This window comes from Lissotriton vulgaris, chromosome 6 (genome assembly GCF_964263255.1).
Source record: "Lissotriton vulgaris chromosome 6, aLisVul1.2, whole genome shotgun sequence".
Classification (NCBI taxonomy): domain Eukaryota; kingdom Metazoa; phylum Chordata; class Amphibia; order Caudata; family Salamandridae; genus Lissotriton; species Lissotriton vulgaris.
This window is the reverse complement of record NC_141694.1, coordinates 978,747,411-978,765,761: the sequence shown is the minus strand read 5'-3', so window position 1 is coordinate 978,765,761 and position 18,351 is coordinate 978,747,411. Positions and strand designations below refer to the sequence as shown.

At 45.5% G+C, this 18,351-nt stretch overlaps 1 protein-coding gene across 1 annotated transcript in view; it reads right to left on the bottom strand.

Moving 5' to 3' along the window:
* Positions 1-18,351, bottom strand: part of LOC147708272 (uncharacterized) — a 413,470-nt gene that overhangs the window by 27,276 nt on the left and 367,843 nt on the right. The window contains exon 20 of the mRNA XM_086925333.1: positions 7,294-7,412. The gene's annotated coding sequence lies outside the window, so the exon portion shown is untranslated. The remainder of the gene's footprint in view (positions 1-7,293; positions 7,413-18,351) is intronic.

Genomic DNA, 18,351 nt, shown 5'->3' with positions numbered 1-18,351 from the left:
TTATCCAGACTTTACGCCTATAGTGCAGGAACGACAACGTAAAGTCCTGGATGTCAAAAAAACAGCTCCGTGCACTACAGGTTGACTTTGCACTGCTGTACCCGGCGAAATTGAGAGTGACCCACAAAGCAAAGCAACACTTCTTCACGAATCCGCAGGAGGTAGAAGATTTTCTAAAAACTCTGCGACGGGAACGCGCTGGGCAAAGACAGAATGGTAACGAGAGGCGGGAAGATGAACAATCACCAAATGAAGACGATTAAACTGGAGCTCTGATGGCTGCGGTGCTGCGTTACACCATTGACCGTAACTAGAGGCCCACAGTAGGGCTTAAATTTGTGAGACTGCACCGCTGCCGATCGTGTGGCCCATGTACGGGTACCGGACGGTTGGTGGTAATGTATTCCAGGCACCACAGCCCCCCTTCTCCCCTTAATTTGCCCGACTGAGGCCGAACAGGATGAGGGGCAAGGTGTAGGGGGTGGCTATGTGCTTGCCTTTAGATGAACCTCATAGGGTATACCCCAAAGGACATGTTGACTATATTGCGAATGTTGGGGGGTTTAATGGTTGCTTGGGGAGGAGGGTGGGATGGGGATTCTGGCAAGTTGGGGATGCTTCAGTGGGTGGGGGGTGGTCTAGGGGTTTTGGTAACAAATTTGGTTTCCTCTGCTATCGGCTATGACTCTGATGTTGTGTCCTGTGCTGCAGGAAAGGACATGATTTGCCCAGTGGTATCTGCAAGGGGGGAGGATGAGGCACAAGACCTTGCATTCCACTGGGTAAGACTTATTGCACTCACACTTGGTAATGCGATAGAAGTTCCTGTTTATGGAAGTTTTGAGCTGTTTCGTTGGGAGGGAGGGAGGAGATGGGTGTTCACACATTACAATAGAAGTTTGGGTGCGATGACCATCGAAGAGTTGATACAATTGGATCCGAAAGGATTTTGTGATGATAGTAGACGGGAAGATACCCCCGTAGTGCATTTTGTACACACAAGATTTGAACCACAAGACTGCACTAATATGCATGTTAACTTAGGGCCTGGATGGCCTTATCATTTGGCTACAGGGAGAGAGCTGATTACAGAAACGACTGCTCATTGCCAGAGGCCTTCACGGATGTACCAGATATGCTACCTGTTGTTAAAAAACTGTGCCACTCATGGGGGACTGGGATTTAAATATATTGACATGGAATGTAAGGGGCTTGGGAGATCCTATGAAAAGGCGTCAAATTCTATCATACTTGGACCGTCACTCGGTGCACATAACCTTTCTCAAAGAAACCCACTTCAAAGTACAGGCTGCCCACACCTTTGCCAACAGATGGGCGATTCACACAGTATTCTCATCCTTTTCGACATATGCCAGGGGTACAGCAATACTTGTAAAGAGAGGTACGCCCTTTGTTATGGCTGGTACCAAGGTGGACGCTCAAGGGAGGTACTGTATGATGTGGGGCAGACTGGGACACATTGCGGTCACCCTGGTGTGCTGCTATGGTCCCAACATTGATGATCCTCTGTTCTTCATGGAGTTGTGGGCGGCAATTGTGGGAACGGACCCACAACATCTCATTTGGGGAGGAGATTTCAACACTACCCTGGACTCGCCCATGGACAGGTCGCATCCATCCCCTCACCATTACACTAAGGCAAGGGCAGCACTGCATTCAGCTCTCGTGGATCACAATTTGATAGACACCTGGAGACACCTACACCTTGACACGTGTGAAGGTACACATTTAATGGCACAAGCGCGCTCATGGGCGAGACTTGACAATATATTTCTAGCACCACAACTTTACACTTCGCTTGTCAAGTCACAGCATCTCCCCAGGACATACTCTGATCATTCCCCTGTGAAAATCACTTTCATTCGACAGACCTAGGCCCACCGACAACCGCTTGGCGATTGCAGCCTACGATGTTACTTGATGCTACATTTCAGGAAGAGCTTTGTGATGAATGTTTAGAATTTTTTAAGAGGAATAAAGACTCTGTTAATGACGTGGAAACTATTTGGGATGCCTTTAAAGTGACTTTGAGGGGGTACTGAATCGCTAAGGGTTCCGGGGTTTTGAAGAATATCTTGACACGACTGACGACACTAGAGACGGAGCTTAAGGTTCTTGAAGAGTCCTTGGCTGCGGACCCTGATGACGCCACCCTCTCGAGTATACGGGAGAAAGTCTCGGAGTACACTTCTGAAGCTGCTAGGGAGTCGAAATTTAGGGGCAAGTATTGGCTTGCTCACCGATATGGCGAAGGCCTTGGCTGCGACAATGAGACTGGCCCGAGCACCTAATATTATACTGGAGCTTGAAAACCCGGAGTGAGGGGTATTTAGAGACACCGCACAAATCCTCAATTCTTTTGTGACACACTACACCACGCTATACTTGTCCACTAGGACTGGTGACCTCCACTTGCAAGAGTACCTGGCCGATGTTTCCCTTGGCTGGCTAAGTGATGCACAGAGGGCTTTTATGAGTGCCCCTTTCGAATTGGACGAAGTGAGGGAGGCGATCATGAGTATGCAGTCAGGGAAGGCTACCGGGCTAGACGGGATACCAATAGAATTTTATAAAACATATATAGAATTTATGGCTCCGGTATTACGGGAGTTATATGAAGATGCTCTTGAGGTGGGCCACTTACCGCCCTCTATGCGTGTAGCACTTATTACATCGCTATTGAAGCCCAGGAAACCGGCAAATAAATGTGACTCTTACCGGCCCCTTTCCTTGTTAAATTGCGATGTGAAAATACTTGCCAAACTCATTGCTACTCTTATCAGCCTCCAGCTCCCTACCCTGATATTACCCAACCAATCGGATTTTGTGCCTGGCAGGGCGACATCACATAATCTACATACTTTTTTTTCAATCCTAAACACTGTACACGAAGAACAACCGATGGCTGCCATCTTCCTCGACGCCACTAAGGCTTTTGACTCCCTGGAGTGGGACTATGTGTTCCGAGTCTTGGAGCGGATGGGCTTCCCGGTAATATTTATCTCATGGATCAAGCTCCTATATGAGAGGCCTGTGGCCAGAGTGCTTATTAATGGTGACTTTCCTCTGAATTCCCCATCACCAGAGGCACTAGGCAGGGGTGCCCCCTATCGCCGCTTCTATTTGCGATAGCTACGGAGCCTCTAGCGGCAAAGCTGCGACAACACCACAAAGACAGCGCGCTGCGTGGTTTTCAGAGACAAATACTAATCTCTATGTATGCAGACGATATCACTTTATATGTACATGGCCCCAGCGAAAACCTGAACCCCATTCTTAGAGAATTTATACACTTTGGTCAGCTTTCCGGAGTTCAGATCTATTGGGGTAAGTCGTGCATATTCCCACTCACAACATCTACGACACAATTTGGATTAGATTACCCCATCACTTGGTGCGCGGGAGATTTCAAGTACTTGGGTATTCACATAGAGAAAGATAGAGATGAACTGCTAAGAGCCAACTATGGCACTACGATGAATCGCATTATTGATAACGTCACGAGATGGATCACACTGCCCCTTTCCATGGCTGGTAGGACATCTTTAATTAAAATGGTGATCCTTCCCCAATAGCTGTACCTGTTTTTGAATATCCCTTTCTACCCTGGCAGGTATTGTTTTCAGCAGCTTCGATCGGAACTCATCAGGCTTGTATGGGGCGGGAAATAACCTTGATTAAAATGGGACATCATGACTAGGCCCTATAATCAGGGCGGGTTTGGCGTACCAGACTTTGAATTGTATTACCAAGCTACTCAGGCTCACTATGCCTATTTCTGGATTCACCAGCCTAGGTACATGCCTCAGCTGGCGACGGAACACTGGCTGGCCCATCCGATCCCCATAGAGGGCGCGCTATACGCCTTGGTGTCTGGCAGGGACAAAACGCCCACGACCGTGATGAGCACAGTAACTGCATGGACCCGATTGACTACTAGATTAGAAACTGCAATGCTTTATGCGCCGCTGCTGCCGCTTGCTTATCACCCACATATGCCCTTATTACAGGAGGCGGGTTTTCGCAGGCTTCTCCACAGTATACACGTTGCGACATGGGGGACCTGTATCACAATGGAACATTCCGCTCTATGGAACACCTATACGAAGGCATACAGCCATCTCCACTTGACGTCTTTCTATACATTAGGCTACGTCAAGGACTGAAGGCAATTACGCCTGATTTTCCACATGAGCCTCTGGTCTTTACTCCTCTGCAGCACATACTTCAAAATGACACCCCTTGCAAACTGGTATCAACAATATATAGATCAGTACACACACAGATGGATTACCTACAATTGGCGGCTAGAATAAGATGGGACCAAGAACTGGAGGCACCGCTCACGGACAAGCAGAGGGAATTTTGTCTCCAGCAGATAGAGCGCATCTCTTCCAGCAGCAGATACAGAATTATACATTACAAATTTATACACCGACTATATTACACTCCAGCCCGAATGTGTAGGTTTCAACTTCGCACTACTGATAATTGTGACAGGTCCCACGCCCCAGGGGCTGACTTTTTTTACATCTGGCGTGGGAGTGCGATTCAGTTCAGCTCTACTTGAATCAGGTGTTCGCAGCACTATCCAAAATGATTAATACTGAGATAACCCCTTCCCCTATCTTGGCTCTTTTAGGATATGTGGAGCCCATACAGGCAGTACACCGCAAATTCATTGCACTAGCCCTGTTGGTGGCCAAAAGAAGAGTTGCATGTAGATGGGGTAGGGGCAGGGCCCCCAAATTTAAGGATTGGCTGCGTGACCTTACTTATTGCCAAGAACAGTTGAATATATATTCAGAATTATTGCCAATCGCCTCCCGGCCCAAAGATATCTGGGCCCCATTGCACTGTTACCTACTACAAGAAACTGACGATACAGAGGGGGAGACGGCTCCTTAAAAGGTCCCTTGAGGATCTTCACTAAGATATTCACTAAGTGTACAGGCACTTACAAGGTACTGAGAATGTAAGGCCGAGCTGATGGGTTGAGTATTATGTAACTTATTGGTCAGGAGGATGGGAAAGTATTAATATGCAGGACTGCATTGGATTTAATTGTCTTGATGTTCTTTGAGACCTGAACATGGGTAGGATGGATGTACTGTTTCTCCTATATGCTCATTTATAGTAGATCTCTCTTTATGGATATGTATTGTTGGTACAGGTCACCTGAGATGCATTATGTTTGTAGCTGAGTACATTATAAGACTACTACTAATGATACAGTGATATTGTGCTGAAGACTATGTATCCGGATCCCTGGTTCTGTACGTGCATTATAGACTGTGGACTAACTGTGTACATGTAAATGCACTCTTTGATGATGTGTTGTGGCTAAAACTTCCAAAAATAAAGTTTAAAAAAAAAGTCCACTGTTAGCACATTTACTATAAACAGTACATAAAATCTTGACTTTTATAAAGGGTAAACAGATCAATTCTAGGGAGTCTATCACTGTGAAAATCAACAGCACGTTAGATAATCTAAATTTGTGTTTTTAACCTCCCATACTTCTCTGAATCCCATACCTTATTTGCTAACACTCTCTAAACAACTGTAGCATGTACATTAGGACATAGATAAATAGGTATTTTTGCCAGCCAATTGGCAGCGTACCCATCTTACTTCATTTGTTTTAGGATATGGTACACCAGTAGCAATTAAGCCAGCTGATACGTTGAGCGAGGAAGGGTTATGCTACAGTTAATGGGAATAATAAAAGCTATTAATAGCATGTTCACCATCATAATTTTAGGCAGTTCCTACCAGTTCAGCAACAGTGAAGTTGAGACTCTTATGCTCAAACTTACCTTCATACAAATTTAGAAGTCTCAAAAAATTCCCTAATTTCTTTAATCGTACCACCTTAGTTTTCATTTGGGCATCCTGAACACTAGATCGTACCCCAATCCAAAATGGCGCCTGGGAGTGTTGAGTCTCAGCCATTTCAGGGTTTGAATCCCACAAGCACTCTTTAGTACCCAAGTAAAAGAGTGCCTAAAATAGCAGCATTCACATTAAAAACAGGTCAAAGTGTGGAAAACGAACTACATGTACAAAATAGCAATTCAGGGCAAAAACGAGGGTAGAGAGCAGCAGCAGCAGCAGCTACTCTGTCCGGGGCAACAGATCAATTCTATGGAGTCTGTATTATTGTGAAAATCAACAGCACGTTAGAAAATCGAATCTCAATTTGTGTTTTTAACCTCCCATACTTCTCAGAATCCCAAGCCTCATTTGCTAACACTCTCTAAACAACGGTAGAATGTACATTAGGAGATAGATAAAGAGATCTTTTTCCCACCAAGTGGCAGCGTACCCATCTCACTTAATTTGTTTTAGGATATGGTACACCAGTAGCAATGAAGCCAGCTGATACGTTGAGCAAGGAAAAGTTATGCTAATGTTAATGGGAATAATAAAAGCGATGATTAGCATGTTCACCATCATCATTTTAGGCAATTCCTACCAGTTCAGCAATAGTGAAGTTGAGACTCTTATGCTCAAACTTACGTACATACAAATTTAGAATTCTAAAAAAATGCCCTAATTTCTTTAATATTACCATCTTAGTTTTCATTTGAGCATCCTGTCTAGCCTACTACTCTTTTCATTACCTACATAACTGTATCCTGCTGCTTAACAGGCAACGGAGTGGCCCTCACGTCAGACAACATCTTGATTTAGCATTATGATGTCAGAGCGCCTCAGGTCCAATTGTCCTTGTGGAAGCTGACCACAGAAAGGAGGATGAGATTTTAGAAGTTCTGCAGTAGGCTACTATCTGTATTCATGGCTGAAAGGCAAGCAGGAGGGGGAATGGTAAATGACTCTGAACCACTCCAAGCACTAGGGCCTTTTTGAAAGTGGGACGGAGATACAAAAATAGAGATTATCCTTACCAACAATCCATCTTAAGTATCAGAGTCCAACATACAGAGTGCAGGGGAAGACGTTAAATGAGCTTCCTTCCGTGAGAATATAATACTATTGTTCTAAAGTGAGATAGTGCATTTCAGCCGCAAAGGCAGCTATTTCCTTGAATGGAACATTGCTAGCATCTGGATCTTAATCATATTTAAGTAGCCTTGGAAGCAGTCAGTCTTTTATTAACTATCATGACCAACACAATGTGATCCATATTACTTCCATCTTGACAGAAATTATATTAAAGCACAGGCCCCCACTAGAAGGTAGTGATGACATTCAGATGCTGAGAAAGTCTTTTTAATGCCTAAAGGAATGATTGTGAGATGTACTTACCATATAAACTGGTGAAATGATTCTGTATGCCAAAAGACTTTTTTTATATTTTCTTCAGTCTCGGCAATGCAGAGAAATTCTGTTGTGAAACACTGCAACTGCTGGTCATTCAGTATAATCTGCAGAAGGAAAAGTCCACTGTTAGCACATTAACTATAAGCAGTACAAAAAACTTGATTTTTATAAAGGGTAAAGAGATCAATTCTATGGAGTCTGTATTATTTTGAGAATCAACCTCACATTAGAAAATCAAAACTCAATTTGTGTTTTTAACCTCCCACAATTCTCTGAATCCCATGCCTCATTTGCTAACACTCTCCAAACAACTATAGCATGTACATTAGGACATAGATAAAGAGATATTTTGCCAGCCAATTGGCAGCGTACCCATCTCATTTGATTTGTTTTAGGATATGGTACACCAGTAGCAATTAAGCCAGCTGATAAACTGAGCGAGGAAGAGCTATGAATAGCATCTTCACCATCATCATTTTAGGCAATTCCTACCAATTCAGCAATAGTGAAGTTGAGACTCCTATGCTCAAAATTATGTTCATACAAATTTAGAAGTCTCAAAAAATGCCCCAATTCCTTTAATCTTAACATCTTAGTCTTCATTTGGCCATCCTGTCTACCCTGCTACTCATTTCATTACCAAGATAAATGTACCCTGCTGCTTGTTAGGCAACAGAGTGGCCCTCACGTCAGACAACATCTTGCTTTAGCTTTATGATGTCAGAGCGCCTCAGGTCCAACTGTCCTTGTGGAAGCTGACCACAAAAAGCAGGATGAGATATCAGAAGTTCTGCAGTAGGCTACTATCTGTATTCATGGCTGCAAGGCAAGCAGGAGTGGGAATGGTAAAGGACTCTGAACCATTCAAAGCACTAGGGCCTTTTTGAAAGTGGTACGGAGATACAAAAATAGAGATTATCCTTACCAACAATCCATCTTAAGTATCGGAGTCCAACAGAGTGCAGGGGAAGACGTTAAATGAACTTCCTTCCCTGAGAATATAATACTATTGATCTAAAGTGAGATAGTGCATTTCAGCCGCAAAGGCAGTAATTTCCTTGAATGGAAATGAGGAAAAAAATTGACAATTGTGCCCCATCATTTCCCTGTTTCTGCCTGGTAGCCATTTTTATTCAGACAAGCACCCATTTTGTGTATGTGTCATCCATTTTGTCTTCAGACCCACGAGCAAGACACCCTGCACCTGGCATCTCAGTTCATTGACCACACATTCCTGTGGTTCTGCCAATTCTGGGAACCAGCAGCAGATAGTTCCTGTTTTAAGAAATAGTTCCTGTTCTTGACTGTAAGCCAGAGATAAAACCTCCCCGAATGAGGAAGGGCCTTCAACTGAAAAGAGCAAGAACACATTTCAACATCATATGCACTCTCACGAGACATAGGACATGCCCATACCTTGACACATCTTGTTTGGAATTACTGTTTGTCAGTTCTGCTTGTCACTTCCTTTTTCTTTCTTTTGCCTACTGATTGGATATGTATAAATATTCTGCTGTGTGAATGAAGCTTTAGACCACTCCTGAACCTGCTGGGTGATGGAGCTCTCCCTTAACTCGAGTTATTAAATAAAGCCTTAAGCCTGCAGCATGGACTCCTCTTTCTTTGCCTTCTGATAGCATTCTAGAAATTCCGATTGATGGGGTATTCATTTATTTACCACATTATTCTGGTGCCCGAACAGGAACACTCCCGCTTTTCCACTCGCCGGAGGTCTGGGACCTGGCCTGGCATCCCTAGAGTTCCTTCAACGGATTTCCAGTGCACATCGACAAGGTCTTCTCGCTAACTCCCTCTGGGAATACGGGGAGTTGCGGCCACTCCGGGTCCCACACGAGGCGGTGGTGAAGACGGCGGAGTGTCTCACCCCAGGCCCTAGTCCAGCGGAGAAGACGAGTCCGAGGTCCCGAGATCCCTTCCTGCGCAGCGTCAAGTATCTCGAGATTATGGGAGCCTGAATACTTACTTTTTTTTTTTCAAAACTGTTTTTATTGAGATCGCTGAAATAAACATCCACAGTGCTCCGAACCCCGGAGGGGCTGTGACAACAATCATGGTTCATATTGTGCGATGCATTTAATTAACATACCCTCTACTCCCCACTCTGAATACTTACTTTTTGGTATTTGTGCCAACACGGTCAAGACGAGTCCTGCTTAAAGTAGGACACGCTAGAGAGGTTATCATTTTTGTTTTTGAGATTGTTATATTAATTAAAAACTGCTACCATGCCGTGGTTTTCAAAAATGCACAAGCTAAAAACTAAGAAGGGGCTGCTCGAAGAGGAAGTGGCCATTCCTCCGAAGGACACCCCCGGTTATTTTATGTATGTTAAACACGGCCTGGGAGCAGTAATGTATTTCGATTTGTGGACTGATTACACCAAGAATCTAGAAAACAAATACAAGTGGCCTGAGACGGGGACTTTCGATATGGAATGTATTATGAAAATAGAAGAGCAATTGTGAAAGAGAAAAGCTAGACAGTCTCAATTGGACTCCATAGAATTATGGAGGAAGGAAGCACATAGGAGACAACTGAAAGAATTCAGTAAGTTTATGTAGGGGAGAAGAATGTCAGAACAGGCCAAAGGCGAAAAACTACAGGAACTAGGATATGAGAGATTAGCAGAAGAACTGGTCGTCATACAAACGCCCAGACAACAGGACTGTATCCACTCTTACCCACTGACCCTAACCTAGAATCCGGAGAGGGAGAAGTCCCTTCTGCCCCAATTAAAGACACCACAATGGCCTATCTTCTCGAAAGCCCAACCCCTCCTTATATACATACCCCTATTATCCCAGCTCCTCCAGGAAATCAGGGAGGGGGCGCAGGGGGTGGAAACGATAATGAAGAGACATCCAAGTCTGTTGTCTTTCCCCAGAAAGAAGAAATGGACCCATGTGAATATGACCCGACCCCAAGGGAGGGATCCGATGCTATAGTATCACGCACTTTAAGGGTAGATACAGAAGCATTAAGGAACCTTGTTGAAAGTAAGAAATTGTTAGATGCAGCCAGCGAGTTCCTCCGAACGGGGGACAATAAGGACGCCATTACGGCACTAATGAAGAGCAGAGGAAGAGTAAAACTACAACACATATTCTCTTTCCTCGTCTCTTGTCTTCTTAGACAAATAAACAATGAAGGTGTTGGGACCCCGGCGGTGTTTCGCACGTTGTTCGACAGCCTATCAGATTATAGTGATAAGTCGACCATAAGTGAAGTAATACTTCGATTTGCTGAACAGGTTGTCAAGTACCGAAAGACCGCTGGAGGAACTACACAGCTCGCGGTCCGCCAGACGGACCGAGAGAAAGTGACCCAGAAAAGAACGGACAACAAAAGAAGTAGGGACATTAGGTTTCCCCAACCTTGCCAGGGATACTGTACGGAAGGTCCCTCACCTGAGGAGTCATTCGAAAATACTGTACTAGCCTTAGATGACTGGCTCGATATGGAGCCGGTATTAACACCCAAGGAAAAGGAAGTGGCCAGAGCTGCAGCCCAATGGGCTGCATGTCCCTCCATATATCGGGATGACCTGGTAGCCCAATTATACCATGCCTTAATTCCACGTGAACAAAGATTAGCAAGCATATATATGACCAACACCTCATCACCCTAATGGAGATGTGGTGTTCTCGAAATCAGCCCACATTGATCCAATTATTAGAAGACTGCGTGCACGACAAATATCTGCATGATGCACCCTCATTTTTAAACAGGTTCTTCGAACTCCGAGCTAAATGCCACGAACAACTTAATAATCAGGGCCCAGTACTGACTCGGGGTAACTACCCTCTCTGAGAAGTACACCCTAGGTTAACTACTGCAGGAGTGCTAGAACGAGTCTTCGTATACACACCTCTGACCAAGTTAGAAATGCTTGAAATGAAGAAAATTGTCCCTGCGCACGAAAAAGACCCCGTAGCTTTCTTCCGGGAGCTCGGAGATGTCCTGCGAATGGGCAGTCTGGACATCCTTGCTCTACTTAAAGTACTCTTGCCTGGGGGTATTCATGGCAAATTAAAGGAAAAGGACTGGCAGGTGGATACACACGAAATAAAATGGGCAGAATTAGAGGCAGAAGATACCGGCCGAGAGCCTGGCCAACCGTTGGGTGCCAAGGTAAAGGCATTACCCAACGCCCTAATGGCAGTCCTCCCACAACTATTGGCCACTAAGAAAGAGGACTGGGGAGCCATTTCGGCGTGCAAAAAAAAAGTAGATGAGGATGTGGGGGATTACTATACCAGGCTAGAACGATGTTTCACTGCCAATAGTGGTCTCACTCCATCCAGCGAGTCTTACATGCACCTCTTTGTATCCAAATTGGTAGAGAATGCACTTCCCCAGGTAAAGAATAGAGTGTTTAAAGTAGAAAGTACTTGGCAGGCGAATACAGCCTCTCAGATGCTGCAGATGTTACAATACCATCAGAATAGACTCGGTGAAGAAAGTGAGCAAGATAAACGCAGAATGAAAGAAACAAAAATAAAAGCACTAGTAGCACAGACCGTGACAACACCTGTTGTACAGAAGGAGGGAGGACAGGATAGGACATGCTGTAATTATTGTAAAAAGCCAGGACATTTTGTACGCGAATGCCCGGTCCTTAAACACAATTTGGCCACCGGATAGACGAAGCCCCGTGTCTATCCTCACCGGCAGGACCAACCCTCGACAGGACAAAATAATGCACCCCCCACTCAGTCTCAGATGTAATTCAGGGAAAACTGAAATTTTACCGTTTGGTCCCCACAACCTGTTTTCCACTAAGCAGTGGTGGCCTGAAGATGCTGAAGCCCCTCCCAATACCATCTCCTCTGCCCACAACTTAGGTGTCAAGTTTGATGACTTATTGTCATTTAAGCAACAAGCAACTAGTGTGGCTGGCACATGCTTACATATCATCTGAATGCTCAGGAATTTTTTTGACCTCCTCCCACTGTCAACAAGGAAAACGGTAGCGGTGGCGCTTATAACATCAAGACTGGACTACTGCAACAGCCTGTATGCGGGAGCAAATAAATCTGTGCTCCACAGGCTGCAGATAGTCCAGCATGCCACTGCTCGCCGGGTTCTTGGTTGGCCTAGGAAACCATCTGCCTCAGCTGCACTCAACGCCCTTAATTGGCTCCCAATACACAAACGTTTTCAGGCTTGCCACCAAAGGTGGAAAATCTCTTGCCGTTTTGGGCTCCAGAGCATGGAATAAACTGCCACCTCCGCTCCGGCAAATCTCATCAGAATCTCTTTTCAGGAAAGCCCTGAAGACCTGGGTTTTCACGCTTACTGATGCTGCCTGTAAAGCCTTAGTGTAAAGGATGTAAGTTCTCTGTAAATTGTCTCAGCTAACAAACCTTTTCCATTATGGGTTGGTATTAAGCGCCAAGATGCTCCTTGGAGTGGTAGAATGCGCTATAGAAATGTATTACACATTACATTACATGTATATCTGACAAGACTTCATTGCTGATTCATACCCTGATTTCTCATGAAGATGCCCAGAGAGAGGTAGTGAGCATGCCCGCCCTTAATACCCATCCCTGTAGATCAGAAGGGTCCCTATGTAGATGTCTCAATACTGGGGGAGGAACGGAAGTTCCTATTGGACACGGGTGCGAGCAAATCCACTGTCAGTCATAGACAACTTCCAGAGGTTCCTCTCTCGGGCCGATAAAATATATCTCTGGGTTTCTCAGGACAACCAGTAGTTAACAAGACCTCCAGACCCTTGCCCCTCACGCTGGGACCCCTTACTACCATGACAGATCTTATCCTTACAGATACCTGCCCCGAAAATGTATTAGGAATAAATCAATTAAAAGAACTAGGAGCTGTCATAGTCTGTTCCCCTCAAGATGTCCGATTGTTTCTGCGTGACTTCAAGGGTCACTACACTTCCAGGGACCTGGACAGCAGACTGGCGTCTCTACCACAGCATTTGTGGGCCAAAGATTCGACAGACGTCGGGTGCATGGCAATTCCACCACACAAGGTCACGCTGAAAGAAGGTGTCACTCTACCACTCCTTAAGCAATATAAGATACCACCTGCTGCAGAAATGGCCCTCCCAAAAATAATTGAGGATCTCATTCAGTCTGGGGTAGTCAAAGAAACACCTTTCAACGTCTGTAATTCACCTGTTCTGCAGATCCCTAAGAGGACGGTACCAGACTCACCTCCAGTGTACAGATTAGTGGTAGACCTGCAAAAACTCAATGAATGTGTATTACCCCAACATCCAGTGGTCCCAGACATTTCAACTCTACTTACCGCTATTGATGCACAAGCTTCATGGTTCACGGTAATAGATTTAAATAATGCATTCTTTAGTATCCCTATTCATCCAGACAGCCAGTATCTCTTTGGCTTCTCCCTCCAAGGGCGGAGCTTTCAATTTACAAGAGCACCTCAAGGCTTCACTGAAAGTCCAAGCGTATACAGCCAGGCCCTAAAAAGACAATTGGACACAGTGTAGTAGGGCTGTTTCAGGGGGGACATGCACTATGTTGACGATATACTCATTACTGCCCGATCGGAACAAAAATGCTGCAAAGCCTCCCTCATGGTCCTCCCGTTTTTAGCTGATAATGGCCACAAGGTATCACCTTCCAAGCTACAATTCTGTCTACAGCAAGTGGCTTATCTAGGGCACTTGCTGTCAAAGGAGGGTAGGCAACTTACACCAGAACGCATAAAACTCATAACCGCCATGACAAGACCTCAAACACAGAAACAAGTCAGGGCTTTCGTGGGACTTACTTCATATTGCAGACAGTGGATTCCACAACATGCCCTCATTTCTAAACCCCTCGTCAACCTTACCACAGCAGAGGTTGCACAACATCCACAGTTACCGTGGTTGGAGGAACATGAACAAGCTTTTCAGATCCTTAAACAAGCTCTCTGCCAAGCTCCAGTGTTAGCAACCCCTGACTACCTGAAAACTTTGCACTCTTTGTGACTGAGAAGGATGGCACCGCCATGTCCGTTCTGACACATGATCAGGCAGGCAGAAAAAGACCGTGTGCATATTTAAGTATTCCTGATCCAGTTGCACGGGCTCTTCCTGCATGCCTGAAATCGGTAGCGGCCACAGCCCAAGCAATCCGACAAAGTGACTCCATCGTGCTAGGACGCCCATTAACTGTTCATGTACCCCATTCAGTGGAGTTGCTCTTAAACAGAACTCAGACTAACACCTCACGGTGGCTAGATTGACAGGTTACGAAATGACACCCTTCCAGCCACACAACAATTCACAGATGCAACATCCTAAATCCAGCCACATTATTGCCCATTTATGACACACAACCAACAATACATGATTGTAGTGTCGAGGTAGAGCTAGTAACTAAACCCAGACAAGACTTACTAGACACCCCCCTTTGTGACCCAGATAAGACATTGTTCGTGGACGGCTCCTGTATGCGTCTCACAACAGGAGAATTAGCAGCTGCCTACGCAGTCACCACCGGAACTACTGTTCTTGAATCACACAGGATCTTCATACTATTTGACCAAGCAGCTGAACTGATAGCACTCATACGCGCCTGCCATTTAGAAAAAGATCTAGTCATCAATGTGTACACCGATTCCCAGTATGCATTCGGAGTAGTACACAATTTCGGCACCCTGTGGAAGGAAAGAGGAATCCTCACCTCACATGGACCAAAATTCAACACTCCGAACTTATCACACAATCACTGGAAGCCATACACCTGCCCAAACTAATATCAATAATTAAATGTAAAGCGCACACAAAGGGGACAGATGACATCAAGGGAAATGAGCTTGCAGACCTCACAGCCAAAAAGACAGCCCAGAGAGTTACTAACACTACAGAACAACAAAGCACACACAGTTCGAGATCCTTTCCAAGACGTACACAGTGTACAAAAACATGACACAGACTCCGAGATACAGGAATGGAAAGACAATGGAGGGGTACAGACAGAACAGGGATGGATGATTCCAGAAAGAGCTGTGTGGTACCTACCGGATGCGATGGTCCAGGTTATCATCACGACCATACATGGACCAGCGCATTTGGGGGAAAAAGGCATGTTGGACAGTATAAAAGATATATGGTACAACAAGCACCTTGGAGCAGCAGCAAAGCAACGAGCAAAGACACGTATGATATGTTCCCAAAACAATCCAGGGAAAGGTACCCCAGTCAAGCAAGGTGGGTTCCATCCACCAGACCACCCATTCGAAGTTCTTCAGATGGATTATATCCAAATGAATAGATGTAGGGGACTGAAATATGTCCTGGTGGTCATATTTGCCCTGACCAGATGGGTAGAATCCTATCCGGTCCCTGATTATATAGCAGCCACGACAGCTAAACAACTGGTCAGAGAATTCTTCCCCCGATATGGGCTGCCCCGCGTCATCTTCTCAGATAACGGCCAGCCCTTCTCTTCAGAGCTCATGAAACACGTCTCACTCCTCCTAAGCTATACCTGGAAGTTCCACTGTGTCCAACACCCGCAGGCTGCAGGACTGGTAGAAAGATATAATCAGACCCTCAAGACTAAACTGGCGAAGGTAGTGGCAGAGAAAGGGGTGGATTCGGTCACAGCACTTCCAGTGGCACTGTTCTATGCCAGGATGATCCAGCATTCAAGGACAGCACTAGCCCCCTATGAAATTGTGGTTGGTACACCCCCTAACATATGGGGAATACCCAGACCCAAGTCCATTACTGATGTTGATAGCGCTGTTCTGACAGATTACCTGGCTTCCTTGATGTCTGCACTCCGTTCTTGTCGTTCACAGGTGGCTGCAGCCTTCCCAGACAAAACCAACCCTGAAGAGCACACCATCTGACCCGGGGACTGGGTCTGAGGTTCCGTGACGATTTGAACCCGTGTTTTCAACATTGTCGTAAACTCATAATTTTGGTACCAGTGAACCGCAAATGATCCATTTAGCATATCCTGGTGTTTTCGCTATGCTACAAGCAAGAGCACTCTTGTTATAAACACATTTCTGATTCACCCATGGCATCCATCTTAGTTTATGGCAGCCATTTTGTATTCTTGCCCTCACATAGTCAATGGACACGCAGTGACCTCTGATCAGTTCATTTCCCTTAAGGACACGTAGGCTTTAGCCGGCGATTTACCTTGCTAGTGACACGTGCACCTTAGGTCAGAAACGCTGTGGCTGCATGACTCGGCAAAAGCTGCCTCCCCGGCCCGAGGCCAGTCCTGCTATACTGGTTCTTGTGTTCGTTGGCCTGATCATGATTAGGCGGCCGAAGCTGGTAGCCTTGCCCACTTACAACCCACAAACATCCCTTATCCCGTTTTTCTATCTTCTGCACCTGGCTCTGCTCCTTTCCTTCTGGGTCTTTATTAGGGGGAGGTAACGAAATTTACGATGAGGCGGTCCGGCTCTTGAATGAAAAGATGACATGGGATTATGATGGAACAGTGGGAACCCCTCGTTCGTAATGTTTTGACATCAGATATTGTTGACGATTCCTGTGTAACGCCAAATATTTTTGTTTAGGACATGAAGGTTTAGAAACATACTAGCATGTGAAGAATGTTGCCCCAAGCTAAATAATTTGTATTTAAGGAGCAACCCACTTTGTACAATTCGAACAGGCTCCTAGAATCTGCCCGTGTGTAGTTTCTGTGACTTCTGTGTCCCTGCAGTAATAAACCTTTGGTCTTTGACGCCACCATCGAGAAGCCCGTGTTTCTGTTTATTTGTGCACCGAGACAGGTAGAACTCAGGGGTCTTCGGGTGTTGTCCCTGACACCTCTGGACAGTACCGAAAAGTCCAGAACTCCAATTGGCGCCCAATGTGGAGCGACGCCATTCGGTACCGGTCCAAAAGCCTGAAGAGTTCGAGAAGCTTCGTGTGAAGATTCCAGAGGGAGGCGCCCCACTTCATCGATCCCGGCATATCGCAAAAGTGGCCCGACGTTCTCTTCCACGAGGGTTCCCGTTCGGACGGCTGCAGTGGTCCGCTGCCTTGACTGTCGCCCTGTCTTGGACCCGAGGTGCAGACCTTAGTACGGCGAGACGAGACGGGTTTCTCCTTGGTGACGTCTTCAGTACCTCAGTTAAGTATTAAGTGGTTGCTAGCTGTTTGGTTACTTCGTAAGGGTTTGCTCCTGTTTGGATAATCCTTTTAGTTCTTGGTTTGGTTTGGTTTCGTAAGATTATGACTGGTTGTTCTAGTTACGATAATCATTTGGTTTAGTTTGGGTATCGATACATTTGTTCGCTTTGGTAGGCCTAAGTTCTTAGTTCGTGCGCGGATCTTTGTTTGTGTTTTGTTCTGTGTTCCGGTTTATAAAATGGTAAGTCGGAAAAATTGTATGTAGTCGTGTTTTGGTTGCAACAGGGATTCCCGGTTGGAGGACTCATGTTTGGTTCCTCCGATTGGAACTCCTCTTTATGATCTGTACTGTAAACATGGTGTGGGTCCTATATCTTATAATGAGGTGTGGATCCGATACACGGAGAAAGATGGTGTCCTTAGTTGGCCACTGCATGGTAGTTTTGAACCCGAAATTCTTGATAATTTAGAAATGAAATTGTTTAAGAAGAAAGCCCGGCCGGCAATGTTTGATTCTTTCCGTTATTGGCGAAAAGAATCCAAACAGAGAGAAACTAAAAAGTTAAAGAAAGAACAAAAAGAGCAAGAATTGACTTTAGAGCAGTCTGCCAAGCAGCTGCAACTCAATGAATCTGAGAAAGCGATAGAGGTGGCCAATAGAGAGCGTAATTTAGCGATAGACAAGTGCTATCCTGCCTTGCCATCGAGTACAGCTAAGATAGTAGAGGACCCTGAAAAGGATCCCCTGTTGTCTTACCTGTTGAGGTCACCCCCACCGTATGCACAGGGTGCTACGGCTCCACCTTTACCGAATGTTCAATTACCGGTTGCTGGACAGCCTGGTATACCTGCTCCTGCTCCCCTGAATCAAGCTCCTGTACTTCCTGTGGTCAATATTAATGTTCCTCCGGCACCCCCTCTTCCAGGAT